We start from the raw sequence: 15,462 nt of genomic DNA, 5'->3' as shown, positions 1-15,462 counted from the left end.
ACTTAATAGCATGATGTCAATGGCTTAAGTATTTAAATTTTCTGTGGTAAAATAAAAGACTGTGGCAGAATTCTACAGCATATTGTGTCCATGATTTGAGGTGTGAACATGAATGTCTTCAAGCCCTTAGGAGAGTATTTAATATGTGCCAGCATACTGCACAGATATTATTCCTCATTACATCTGTGACCACGGGGAAGTCATAACCACATGAAAGAAAAAAGATGTGCGCCGCTAACGGCTGCTACATTAAAGAACACGGATTATAAAAGAGGACAGCTGATCTCAATCTATCATTGCTGTAGCCCACAGATGACAGCATCAAACATATCAACATCAGTCTGACAGTGTAATGGCAGTAGCTTCACAGAGAGGAATGTGCACAAGACATCAATTATCTTCCGGGTCTATTTTAAGGTACTTTGTAAAAAGGGGCCAGTGACGTTGCCAGATAGCAGTGATGTTTGGAGCCACGCAATTTTGTTGTTGACATATTTTGCCGTGCGTCACGTCGTACATGCCCTCTCTCTTTCCCACTACATGTGTCAGCGGCAATTATTCACAACAGAAGAGGAGATGCTTCTGAGAGAATACTTAGTGGCCATTATACACACGCCATAGACATCCCCAACACTGCAGAGCACTTCAAATGAAATGAGAGTTTATCATATCTGTGCAATCAGCATTCTTTTCAGCAGAAATGGAGAGTGAAGTCAATACACAATTACCATACATCTGGGAATATTCCATTAACTAATTGAAACACCCAATAGTGGGGTATGACATTTGTCTAATGCCTGGATATTGCGCAGCGTTGTGCCATATCGAAATATTAAATAAAATATTTCAGTGAAAAGTTCAATCTTTTACAACAATAGTTGAGACAAACTATATTTAAAGAGGAATATACGGAGCATTTTCACAAATATTTGGAGAAATTAGTATAATTAGCAGAAACAAACGACACCAGCGCTGAGGGAGGGCCTGGCAGCCTCTCAGTCGTACTCTGCATTTTTACTTTTGTGTTCCACTACGTCAAATTTGGCTGGAAATCTGTTGGATTGCTTTACAGCACAGAAAAGGGACATGGGTCTGCTGTTCTTCTGTTCTGCCAGTGCAGATGGAGCTAAAACTGCCAGTGGCAGATGGTGAAAGGAGTGAAAAGCAAATATGAAATTGACTTCCAACATGTTTATCCTCTTCCTCAAAGCCAGAGAAAAAAACCTTTTGACTGAAGAGGTAACATCCCCAGTGCGACTGGGAGCAACAGGCTTTTATTTAGAGACACGTTATTGCTAACAAGACCGCTAGGGCGATAGAAGCTGTAACCAAGTTCAAATGCTATATGTAGCAGCTAATGTAGGCTGCTTACAGATTACAGATGTATTCTCTTCTAAGGAATATGACCAAGTGCCAAGAGGAAAAATATTTCAGATTTTAAAAAGCGTGTGCTGCAGTACTTTATGCTTTAGGCCCTTATGTCACTGTACAGTGTCAGAACAGAAACTCTGGGCGCTACCACAGCAGGTGTGTGACAAGGCTCGACTCTGTAGACATAACATGAGCATGCTTAAACAAGGACGTAGAGAAGATGGTTTCCTAAAATGTTTTTATATTTTAATATTAATGGTGTATTCATTTTGGTAAAAGAATAGCTTTGGTCGTACCAGAAAAAGTAAGATTGTGGTAGCAAAAGTCCTTTTATTTTGTATTGTATTGAATTAAGAATGTTTTGTTTATTGTATTGCTAATGAACTTTAACTTTTAATTTGGCAATACTGGGATCATTTATATTCTAAATAAAGGTTTGACAGTAGCGCGACCGTCGTAACGTTATCTAAGCATGACTTCCCCATCTAAAATTGGCTAACATTAGCTTACATGCGCTATTCCGGTCATGCTAGATAAAGTAAAGCTTTAGTGACAAAACCGTATTGAATTGAGGATTTTTTGTTGCTTAGAAATTAAACCTTTTATTTTGTGGCAAATATGGTGATATGATAAATGCTAAAAGTGTAGCGCAACACTGGAATGATTACAAAAAAGTCATAAAGTTAGTGAACTGACTCATTAATCAATTATTAATTAATTATTGACATGATAATGGCAATTTAAAGTTTGCTAAAAATGAGCTAATGTTAGCCACTATAACAGGGGTCGGGAACCTTTTTGGCTGGGAGAGCCATAAAAGCCAAATATTTTTTTTATGTATTTCCTTGAGAGCCATATAAATTTGAATGTAACTTTATGCGTGCATTTTTTAAGAATAACACGTCTCCGAGTACTAATAGCAGTATCAGTGTTTCATTGAACACGTGCTCTTTTATTAAATAAACTAAACGCTTACGTTATTTATCTCATTTATGTGCACGTGTCAGTGTTTACTGCACGGGTGTCAAACTCAAGGCAATTATATCCGACCAGCGAGAAAATATCATATGTCTGTCATAACTGGCCCGCCGGTTAGGGTAATGAAATCAATGCATGGCACAACCACGGGGAAAGACATTTGAGGAAGAATCTAAATGTGTGAATGAAATGAAAGTTTGTGGAAAGCAAAGGGAAACACACCACAGATCTCTGGGACGATGTGAGCTGGACTGTTTGTGCGACATAACGAAGCATCTCACTGTTAAACCTGCAGCTTCAGGGCCGTGTGATCACGGACATGTATGATGCCAAGCTGCCTGTGGGAGACTCGGATGCAGAAGGAAACTTTGGTCACTACGTGTTTCCAAACACTGACAAACATCTCCACCGCTGTGTTCCCGACAGCATTCTGCTGATGCACTGAGAGCATTTGCCGATTTTGCAGCATATTAAAATTGAACTGCTCAGCAACCCGTCTGCAGTTGACTTAAATATGTTCCATATCTTTTTGTACTTTTTGTGTATCCTGTTCAATAAATGTGGACCATGTTTCGCCCTCGACGTAGTCCCAGTTTTTAATGTTGGCCCTCTGTGAATGAGTTTGACCCCCCCGGTCTACTGCTTGCTTTGCGCAGTTTCTCCTCTGCTCGGTTTCGCGACGGCGGGGCTCCGTCCCCCTACACCCCTACACCCACACCTACACACACACACACACACACCTATACACACACCTATACACACACACACGCACACACACATACACGTGTGTAAGTGTGTGCGCTGTGCAGTCAGAGACAGAGCGGAGGAAAGGAGAGGGGAGAACTAAAATGACACAGTATAATTGTTTATTACTTGTTAATCATGTTAAAAAATGTCAGCTCAAAATTGTCTGCGAGCCATATCGCGTCATCAAAAGAGCCATATATGGCTCGCGAGCCATAGGTTCCCGACCCCTGCACTATAAGCTACTCTACACCCTCTCAAGTAAGGCTTTAGCAAACAAACCCCTCTAGTTAATGGAATTGCTTCATATCACTTATGACTTCAACATTGTATTTGTGAGAGGAACACTGTAGCATGTCTTTTCTCTTTGAAGTATTACTAAGATCCTCTATGGCAGAGCATGCTTTGCTTCGGGAGAGGACCTTCACACCCAACTTGACCTGTTGATTAAAGGCAGGGCCTCCATCAGTACAGAGACCACATTCTTATGTAAGATGAAACATTGGCTTTCTATGCATGATGATCCATTGGGTGTTGTACTCAGATGAACTAAACATAAGAATCACGCCATGAACTCACATCTACTTCAGGGGATGGAGGTGATTGTATTAGTGCTAAAAGTTAATTAAAACAAAGTGTAGGAGTATAGTAGGGAGGCAAACACAGCATTGCAGGCATGTGTATCCTGTTTATACACACTGGAGTAACTCCTACATGTTGATGAACAAAGACATGTGGAGTTAACACTTCTTAACTACTTACATTGTCAATCACTGGTCTACAAACAAAACACTTGGCAACAGCAGATCACTGAAAACCTTCGGGAGAAGTGTTTGGCAGTCACCACCATCATGGAGGTCTCACTTCCAATTCCTTTGCCACTGCCCATCAAAAGCAACACTCAACTGATCCAGTGCTCTGAGCTCATTTCTTGCCATTCGGGAGCTAATATAACAACAAAGAAACTTTGATATCTGACAGCAATGGATGGAAGAGAAATAATGAGCAGTGTCCTGTTTATTAGTGATCAGAGGAATGTAATTATGATGCATGATGGATGAGAAAGTAGGACTGATGTCTCCACCCCTTCAAGTTCACTTTATTTCAGTCCAGCACTGCAGTTCTCTGTCCAAGTACAACTATTTATTAAAAGTCAGAGAATTGCTGTACTGAATATGATGCCAGAAATGTCATCATATGAATAAGAGAGCCGTGATTCAGTGCACTTTGGTATTTACAATGTACTTTGGAAGTTATGGTATAGCTGAGCTCATGAAACACATTTACCAGAAGGAATTTCTGAGAATCACAATGCCAAATATAAGAATACAAAGAATAGAAGTCAAGGAGACACATGAGGGCATTTTGAATACCGAATATTTGCATAACAAACACACATTTCCAAAAAAACAAAACCTTTCTTCAAACTGGATTTGAATTCTGCAGCTGCATTTCCTCAGTATACTTTGAGTTTGTCCTGTAGGTCCTATGAGAGACCTCCAGTAAATATAGTCTTGTTATTGGAAACCAGAGGACTGTTTAATAATGTATGAAAGGTCTGATTTCTTTGGAGAATGTCATTCAGAGACCATCGTCTGTCTCTTCACTTCCTCCCCATGCGGTTGACATAAGTCAGAGTTGAGGCAGGACTTTCAAAGGAGTCTCTTCCTGTAGCCTTATCTCCATCTCCTCTCTCTTCCTGTCATTCAGACCCCTTCCAGAGCCACGCTGCAGCTCTGACCTCACTTCCTCCGCCATTTCCTGCCTTCTGCGTGAACCCTGCCGACTCTACCCCTGCACAGGTGATTTATTTGTACTACATCATCGTGCAAATATTTCACTCTGCTTGGTTAATGCTTTTCTTTTCTTTTTTTTAAATTGTGTCTGTGTGGCTGAGTAACAATGTCAGCGAGACCAGAACGCACCAGAGATCATAAAAAGTGGTCTTCTTTTAGCCAAAGACAAATAAAAATGCACTGGCTTTGTCCATCTGGGAAACATCTAATGAGCTGCTGCTACATTGAGGTTCTCAAATGTGTTTGTGTCACAGACTCACAGACTCGCAGTCACGCAAAAGGGTCAGAGACCTCCATTTAATAGGATTTTGTCTGAGTAAACTCTTAGTGGGGGGACTTCTGTTGGTGTATTGCAACTGAGAACTATTACTTTACGCATTATGTGGGAGTAAGCCAGCAAATATTGTGATGCTGAACAGATGCTGATGACTGACGACACCCACACTGAAAGTCTGTGGAAACACAAACGCAGTCATTGTCTGTAACTGTCGTTTTGTGAGGCTTAAAGCTTCTGAACTCAATCAATCTCTTTCCAAAGTTGCCATAATGTGGTTGCTTACAATTCCATGATATCATTGTGTGTAGATCCACAGAAACAACAACATTAATTAAGACGACATTGCCTTTCCTTAAAGCTGGCTCAATGAATTTCTTTGGCCATTTGGCGTCAGACGAACTAGATAAATTAAGAACACACAGCTCTGAAATATTGTCATCTTATAAAGTTGCTAACTGGTTAGCTATTTCAGCTGTGCTTTGACAGCAGTCCAGTACATAATCCATTATGAGTGTGAAATGGATGAACATAGACTTGAAGCCTAAAATGTTATGCATGTAAACACAAGTGAAACATGAGCCTTTACGCTGCAGGAGTAGACAGAGACTCTCCTTCCAAGAAAAATGACAGAATAAATTATTTCAGCAAGTTCCCAAAAACAAAGTTTTTCTACATTAAAGAGACAAAGCCCTCCGGAAGCCATAGTTTTTATAACAGAAGTAAAGGAGGAAGTCAGGAGACATTGTTATAGAGCCACAAGCTGTGCAGAGGAATGAGGTTGAGCTGGAAGGGTCTACAAATCTATGGACTTTAACAAAGGACTTCCTATAATCAGTCCACAGGGCGTTCTTTTAATCATTACCATCATCGTTCACATGCTTACTATTGTACGGATCATACCTGTCAACATTGGAATTTCAAAATAAGGGAATTGTTTTGCCGGACTCCGCCCATATTTTAACAGCTCTCAGCCCTCCAGCACCCATATAATGTAAATGTAAACACATAAGGGACGAGTATATACATTCAGGAATGTGTAAAACATGTGTATTTAAAGTATGTATTACTTGTACAGACATGTTTATAAGATTTATGTATTTTATTTGATGAGTTATTATCATCAATTTATTTGATGATTGATGAGTTGTGTAGCTTTTGTTTCCCCCGACGAGGACTTCCTTGTGATGGCAGAGTCAGGAAACATGTCCGCTACACTGCGACTGAAATCATCGCAGAAGCTGAAGGCTACATTATTTTTAGCGCAAAGCATCGACATCTTTACCTCAGCTTTGGTCACTTGGTTTGCCTCTGAAACAGTTCTTGTCACACATGAAGTCATTGACAGTGTATGTTTTGTGCTTGGACGATTTTTCTTGTTGGCGAACATCGCTTATTCCGCCGTGTGCGATGCTAAAATCTGAATGGCACACTTTACAAAAAGCATGAGTTTGCCCGACTCTTTTATTAAATAAGGGAAGGTCTCCTCTCATTTGGTACTTGCATAAAGTTTTAACTTGTTTGGCAGGTACAGCTGCGTCTCCATCTATCTCCCGTTCACTGTGACTCTCATCCATCTCTTTTCGTCTTCTTCTGTGTGTTTACTGGCGGATAACGTTTTACAGCTAAAGTTCAACATAATACTGCCACCTGCTTTACCGGAGGCCACTTTACACTTTTTTAATACGCCTATTTTTTTTTTTTTTTGAAAGGTTAAAAAAATGGGATAATTACGGGAAAATATTTAAACGGGAGAAAAACGGGATGGAAGTAAAAATACGGGATAATTCCGGGAAAAACGGGAGGGTTGACAGGTATGGTACGGATGACAACGAAGACATACACTTATGGAAGTAGTGAATGGAACCCAAAGCACAATTTTTTCCCAACCTTCACGAACCCTAACCAAACCTTAACCATAGCATTGTGCATCATAAAATATTTCTATTGCATAATATTATATGTCCTGCAGATATGTATACTATGGATAATATCAGAGTAAAAGAAAAACTGTTCAATGTGTCATGATAAAAGGACGACTGAAAAACTAAATGAGAGTTGTGTAGGCAGGTTGTAAAAAGCTATAAAGAGCTGAGGGATCTGTTGAGTTGGGTTTCTGTGCAGGGTTTCCCCTACCATTGTCGCTGCGCCCTGCCAACGGAGCCCAGCGTCCTGCCTGAAATTCAAGGTGTTTATTTTTTTCTCGAATTAAAAAAATCTTTTTTTATTTACAACTCACTTTTCACATTGACAGGTGCTCTTTTATTAAATAAACTAAACGCTTATGCTATTGATCGAATTTATGTGCACGTTTCAGTTTATACTGTCTACTTTGCGCATTCACATTCTCTCCTTAGCTCCGTTTTGCGAAGGGCGGGGCTTCGCAGCTGACACACACACGTGCGCACACACCTACAGAGCGGAAGAACACACACACATGTGCTGTGTCTAAAATCATAGGGGTCAATTATGTAACGGCAGCTGCCATCCTGGGGAATCAGGATTTTAAAAATAAATAAACATAACATTTAATGAGAAAAATTGATTGCCTTTATTTGATAGTACAGCCCAAGGACTAAGACACAGCATTAGCACATGGGCTCAACCAGGCGCCTGAGAATAAATATTTTAAAAGCAATACAGAATGCCAGAGAGCCCAGTATAAAGACATTTCCACCATAAATTGCTGCATAGAACTTCCCCAGAGTGCAGGAATCTAAGTGTTTGATGCTCAACATACTGAGAATATGGACACTCCAAAAAACTGGCAGAGAGTAAATGCAGTTAGCCTCGGGAGTGATTTCAGACACCAACATAGTCAGTTGAGCAAATCTCAAAATAAAACATATTGATCCCACAGGATAGTAGCGGTTGAAATAATGGAAATAGTTATGCTCTTATGGGAATAAATCAGAGAAAATGACAGAGATTTTAAAGCGACCCGAGTGAAGGTGCTTGCTGTTAGCAGTGATGTGTGTGTGTCCAAGTGAACGTGCAGTTATGTGACGCCTCTAAAGCCAAGGCTGTGCTCGCTGGCACTCTGCTGGCACTCTGCTGGCACCGTCATTAGCAGGTATTCCAAGCAGACAGACAGTCCCAGCTTGAAGCTTTCCCTGGAATCCTCAGATGAAATGGCACAAATAATGAGGCACATTATCAAATCACTGGCAGGGGGCAGCTGGTTCAGCATATATGTGCTACACACACCCTCTCCCTCTCTATCTCTGACACACACACTCACACACACACACACGCAGGCACACGCACACAGCTTGTGGTAAAGAGAGTGGAGCAGAAGAAAGGCACAGTAGCCTCAGCGCAGCCCAGAGGTCATTACCCAAGCAGTACTTTTATTCAGCTCATGGCTGCCCTGGCAGATTGGATTATTGCAACCCATACTGTGTTCACCTAAGATTAAATAAAAGTAGGAAAAGGTCAATGTCACAGAAATAAATACAGGTGTCCCATCACAATTAAGAAGTAAAGCAGGGTCAAAATGTAATGAGGTAAACAAAAGGTGCTAAAGACGCCGTAGTTTATAGATAAAGGTTATAAGCCAATTTCCATAGCCAAAGATGAGCAGAACAATGCATCAAAACATGCCTCCACATTCCTCTGCAGTTTTTGTTGTTCCAAAGTCGCGGACATCCAACAAGACCGCGGAGTCTAAGGCATCTGTTGGTGGTTTCAAGCCAGTTCCAGAGAGTGAAGCAGACACAGGACGTTGTTCTTTTTAGAGATTTGATCTCCCTTCGCCGTTCAACAGCTTGAAGAGGTCTCAGTGGTCTCAGTCTCACTGGTTCTTATCGCAGTGTCTACATAAGACAGCCTCACTGTCGTATTGTTTCAATATGTGAACAGTTGGCTGAAGATTTTCCTCTACCAAAGTTATCTATACTTCGCGGCCACACCTGTCAATCAGTCAGAATGCCATAAAACTGTCACACTGAGTTACATCTGCTCCTCTGTGTTACACTGTTGGTTTCAACTTTAATTCGTTGGTGAGGTGCCTTTTTTCTTCGGTGAGATTTTCAAATTTCTTAAAGCAGTATATTTTAATTTATTTTTACCTCATAAAGTTATGATGGCAGACATGACAGAAAAAATCTTCATTTACACATCAAGCATTTTGTCTCATCATGTAACTACAAAGTCCAATATTCACTCTCTTCTTAGCTCCGATTTGGTCTCCACCAACACCTGAGAAAAATATCCAGCTCTTTTTTTTAAGGATAATTTGGCCTTTTATTTGATAGACAGAGAGATAGACTGGAAAGGGAGCGAGAGGGGATGCATGCAGCAAAGGGCCATGGGTCGGATTAAAACGCGGGCAGCTGCAGTAATGACATGGACCGCCCGCTCTACTAGTTGAGCTACCTGGGTGCCCCAAATATCTAGCTCTTAAGCTGCTAAATGTTTCACTAGGTTCACCATCGAGCTGCTAACTTCCTCTTACTACATCTCGGGCTGTTGGGTGATCATTTGCTGTGGCGTCATCAGCACAAGCATATATATAATCCATTGTTAATATAAAGATATAGTTTAGTGCAGCTTTAACACTTTACTTTTTGCAGTGTCAGTGTTGACCTATTTACTGCTGATCTACAGTGTGTCTCTTATGAGCAGAAATGTGTGTCCCTAGAAACTGAATTTGAATCATTTGCATTTGAATTTACTTGGATAATTGCATTAAAAACTGTATTTGAATCACATTATTTCAATTTGTATTGTTTAAATGCAATAATTGCATTGACAAACTGAATCTGAATAGCATTATTTGAAAATTAATTTATTATAGTAAAATAAAGTTCCTGCAAATTAATTTCAGTTCACTTAGACACACATCCGGTCGTGATCAAAGACAAACGGACCGAAGTTCTGCAAATCTGCAGGCGATTGCTCTGCTTCAGTATACTGAACTCAGCTGAATGTGGAAGTATATAGAGAGTTGCATTTTCATTGAGGATCAAATGCAGTTTCAGAGCAACTGAAATCTATTTCATAATTCAGTTTCAAGTTTCTTGGAATTCAGTTTTTAAAATAATAAATTAATTTTCAAGTTATGCAATATAGATTCAGTTTTACAATGCAATTACTCATGTTAAACTATACAAATTATAATTATATATATATATATATATATATATATATATATATATATATATATATAATTATATATATATATATATATGTGATTAAAATGTTGTATTTATTGACACATATTTCTGCCCATAGTCTCAGCTCGTCATTACTGGAATGTTCCTGAATATACACTGGAATACTCAGAAATTGTAATTTCTGTGCTGGCCTTGGCATTATAACAACAACGACGATACAGTATTATGCAACTGTAGCCGTTGGTGCTGCCATAATCCCCTGGCTCTGACAGCTAGTGCCTAAATCTAGAGCAGCGGCCCAGACTTAAAAGTTCACTGCAGTTCAGAATGGCCAAATCAGCCTGCCTGTGTGTGGCGTGGGAACCGGTGGGATTAAAGCCACAGAGATCACACCAGCTACAACAGCCGTGCTGCACATCTGGGAGAGAAGGTCAACAGAAAGGCTGGGGATTGAATAATAAAACTCCTCTTCCTGACGTCAGGACAGGTCATGATAAGAGATCATAGAAAATGCTTTAGTGCACTTTCATTTCCCCTGCAGTGTCAAGCACACGGATATCCTCACGCAATATGTGGTTGTAATATAAAAGATATGCAAGCTCTGCACAGTGACATAAGCAATGATTATTATTAATAATACTAATTTTGCAGAGTTATACTTCAAATAAAATATAAATACCTATGTCTTTACACTTTGATTTTGTTACACAAACCTCCCTGACACAATTTCACAAGATCATTTACAATCCCAAAAACTGCAGGGATTTACAAATGACACAGGATGAAAATGACAATAAAGTTGAATCTAATCTAATCTAATCTAATGAATCCAACAAACTATTTGTCAAATTCAGAGAATATCTCCTCACGGTCTGCTAGCTGACGTTCTGTGTGTGCGCTGAAAAAAACTTCCAGTGTTGATACACAGCCCATCTGGGTCTGTAAATGGGAAAAAAACAAAGTGGCTCTGACCGAGCCAAACAACACTATTCTAGCCAATCAGCAATAACATAACAATGTTGTACACACAACAAGGCAAAGGAAATGGATGTGAAAAGAGAAAGGCAGTGGGAGCGAGAAGGATGGTAAATCTGGAAGGTTGTATTAGTTTAGCAGTTGAGTTCAAATATCACCAATCTTTCTCTAGAATCGCTGACTCCACCAATCACGAATGAGCACATGTAGTCGCATCTTCTGGTGAATGTTTAAAGGCGTTCTACATGGAATTCACAGCATATCTATGATTGAGGGATTGCCTCTACATGGATTTCAACATGGTGATGTCTGAGATGGCGGCTAGCAGCTAACAGTGCTAACAGCACACAGTGGCAACAGTGCTGACAGCTAACGGTGTTGACCTGAGGGGGAACTGGAGGGTGGCCATTACGCTTCGGCGACACCGCTGTGGGTCAGGACAGCGTTATCCTATCCTAGAGTTGATAGGCCACAAAAAGTCAACTAACACTTGAGTGATAGATAGAGGGAGACTTCAGATATCTGTCCCGGTCAATGCTCAGGCTGATTCTGGTGTGCAGAGAGTGTGTGTGACTGTCAGATTCAGAAAGCAGCTTCAGAAGATTTCCACTACTTTCTTATCAACATGTCTAAACATGTTGGAATAAAACATAATGTTAAAAGGTACAATGTGTAGTTCCAAAACACCTGCTCCAAAGAAAGAATTTCACCTCTACTACTGGGTCCATACAATCTAAATTCATCAATCATCAACTATACTATAACTATAGAACGTTACATATTATGTTTATATTTTAGTTGTAGTAGTTTGTCATATTTATTGTATTCTAAGTTTTAAAGTATTATAGTTTATTCTTTAAATTGTGTATTGTATTATCTATTCCCAGCAAAGCAGTCTCCCGCCGACGTTAATGACGAGGTGAAAGTGCAAATCGTTTTCTCATTTCTGCCTCTTTGGATTGAATCAAAACGAACTATCAAATCGTGCAGGGAGCACGGATGTAGCCCTGCTCGAGCTGAGACCGCTGTACTTCTTCTCCCTCTGTACTGAGGGAAGACTGGAGCTAACGCATCTAGAGGAACAAGTGGTATTACAAGACATGACGGACCGTCGCTAATCAGTTAGCATTAAACTGACACAACACTATTATCTCTTCACATTCTGTTGATAATGTTCAATGTTAATTTTTTTATGTGTTTGGATTAAATTCTGGCATATCTTCAACTTTTGTACCTTTAAATAATCAATACAATATGCTATAAACTGCTTGCTAAAAGTGTACTCTCTGATGTTAACTAGCAAGCTAGCCTGAGGTTACATTACCCACAGAAGAGTTGGAGGCAACAAGAGTGCCAAAACCCTGACCGGATTAAAATATAAGTTATTGATCAAATGTAAATGAGGTCTTCATTTCATCACAAAGGATTGAATACAACTCTTTGTGTTGCAACAAATGGTTAGGGAACAAGCAATATGGGGTTGATAATCCTGAGTTCCCAGGCCGTCTGATCTGCCTTGAGAGCACAGTGAACATAGCTCAGTGGAGAGCTACACCGGTCTGACCGGTAAAAACAAATGATACTCATTAATCAAAGGCTAATTAACAATGGCACAAACAGCAGTGTGGAAAATGTCCAGGATGTTGGGAGGCTAGCATTTAACTTGATTCAAATGGTCCTGGGCTCAGAGCCATCGTTGGACAGCAACCAGGGACAAGTTTTGCTCGCATGGCTCCTTGACCTTTGGCTTAAAGAGATTGACACTGTTGCAGCTCATCCCTGCAAGCTGAAATTAACCAGCTGGGAACCGGAGACCAGTTGAAACACAGGAGAATTCAGTCCTTGTACTTGTAGGTACGTTTTTACTCTTAGTTTATGCTCTGGTGTTTATGCCAGTTTGGAAAATACCAAAAGTAGATAATATAATCTTTACTAGAGACTGAGGATTGCTATCAGGATATTTTAGTTTTCTTTCGCTTTAGTTTTGTGTATTTATATTTAGGTGGGGGTCTTTGTGTTCCAAGTTCAAATGGCATGGTCCTCACCTGGTTAAACAAAACAAAAGAAAGGACTAAATACTCACTAAGTGATTTATAATGCTTGAAAACACTTGATGTGACACATATACACAGTAGGGCGAGGTGATAGGCCACTTACATTGGAATCTTATGGGGATGAAATGACCACAGATCCAATTTAGGATATCTGCCAATACTGAGTACTGACACCAGTGCTCTTTTACCCACTCATGTAGGATCTGTCTACCTCACTCATAGCATTGACTGGGAGGAAGTCAAAGGTCATCCAACACGAGACAGGCAGAGAAAGATCAAGGAGAACATTCACATCCAATGACAGAGAGTTACAATATCACACCCTATCACATGTGTATATATATCAATTTCAAGTATGGATCATTAGAAAGTAAAGTGTGTCTATTATAGTTACAGGTATTAACCACAGCTTTTTATCGTTGAGATTTAATTGGGAGCGAGGCGGACGTACAGCAAAGGGGAGATGAGTCACAGCGATCTGGCAGCCTGTGAAAAAACCAATGGCGTTCATCTGTCACAGAAAAAAATGCGAGGAGCTTTTCGCCAATACATGGCATTCATTATCCTGAGAACATATTCAAGACCTCTTCACCTACAAAAGAAGTTGAAAGAGAAATCAGGGTTCTTGACACTCAGGGAGGTAAGGGTGCAGCTGGCAAAGACAGGACCCCGGAAGCAAGCAAATAGGTGAAGTTTAAACTGCAGATGTTTGCTATACCAAAACCTTCATCACTGACTACTTTAGAAGATGCCAATTATAGCTCTTTAGAGGATGAAAACAAGCATTCAGTTGACAGTTGCTATTTAGCATTCCACTGAAGAATTTTTGGAAAGGGCTATAAATGCCTCAACACATGGCTCGACTTTGTAAGAAAAAATAGATACTGCTTGATCTATTTCAGATAAATCCAACAGACTTGAGAGAGAAAAAGACAATGCAGAGATATTTAATCAATAAAAAAGTCCTTGGACTTGCGGAGAGTTTTTTAAATGTTCAGCTGGCTGCTTGGATGTTTCACTGGTCTGGATGTCTATTACCTGCATGCAGGGCCAGAGCAAATCAGTATTCTACCTAATTAGTTTGCAAAGAAGCTTTTTTTACAAGCCTAACTACCACATGCTGCATCTTGAGGCAATGACGCATAATGGATGTTGTGCCATGCATCCAGGAAGACAAACATAATGCCTGGATGACACACACATTTGGAGTAAATGGTCATACAAAGACATGTAAATTAGGGTTTAGGAAAATAGCCAGGCAGCAATGGAACAGGAAAATGCATTAGTTACCCATGTGGGTTTGAGGTTTGAGATTCACCTTTATTTGATTAACCACCTGTAGATGAGAAATTTAGACCAACCTATAAAACTTCTAACATCTTCAGACCACTCTACCTCATGTATTACCTAGTAATCGATGCTAAACTACTATTAATGAATATAACTTCAAACTTCCCGAAGCAGCTTCACAGTAACAGTATGATCACAGTCAAGTAGAGGAATTTACTGTCAGGCAGCTGCAGGAGTGTTGAGTTCAAAGTGAGGAGATGTAACTTTTGCTAGAACAGTTCAAACTATGGCCACAAGAAGCAATGAGCAAACAGAATGATGATATTTACCAAGAATCTCTTGGGTCAGTCACTTTTAAATCCATCATTAGGGGACTAGACAGAGAGAAAGTGGAATGGGACCACAAACAGGGAGAAAACAAACTTGTCTCCTGGCAAGGCACGATGTGTTTACTTCAAGTGTTACTTTAGTGATAAAATCTTTGCAGTGTTTATCTGTTACATGCTGAAATTAAGTATAACATAAGTCAGAAAACTGATTCAGTAATGTCAGTTACACAGCATCTAAAGTTTGTGAATATTAGCAACCATAAACTACTGGTCATAAAACACCAAGTAAGGCCCGTAGTAGTAAAACTCCTAATCATAATAAATAGAGAAATTATGTGTTTTATTGCCTATGAATTTTAATTTAATTACCTTTAATTACATTTTTTCTATTTAATTTTTTCCCAAAATTGAAGGGAGCCCCTATGAACCTTGATCTTTCAATGAAATGATGTATACGCTGCTATTGTGATCTTCTAACAATCTGATTTCACATGAAAACACAAAGCCTCTTTCTTCATTCACTGACATGCCATT

At 39.7% G+C, this 15,462-nt stretch overlaps 1 protein-coding gene across 3 annotated transcripts in view; it reads right to left on the bottom strand.

Annotated features, from left to right (window-relative positions):
• iqsec1b (IQ motif and Sec7 domain ArfGEF 1b) overlaps positions 1-15,462 on the bottom strand; it is a 183,405-nt gene that overhangs the window by 153,738 nt on the left and 14,205 nt on the right. The gene's annotated exons all lie outside the window — the stretch shown is intronic.

The sequence above is a fragment of the Cottoperca gobio genome, chromosome 5 (genome assembly GCF_900634415.1).
Source record: "Cottoperca gobio chromosome 5, fCotGob3.1, whole genome shotgun sequence".
Lineage (NCBI taxonomy): Eukaryota > Metazoa > Chordata > Actinopteri > Perciformes > Bovichtidae > Cottoperca > Cottoperca gobio.
Note: the sequence above shows the minus strand (reverse complement) of the source record. Positions and strands in the feature narration are given on the sequence as shown.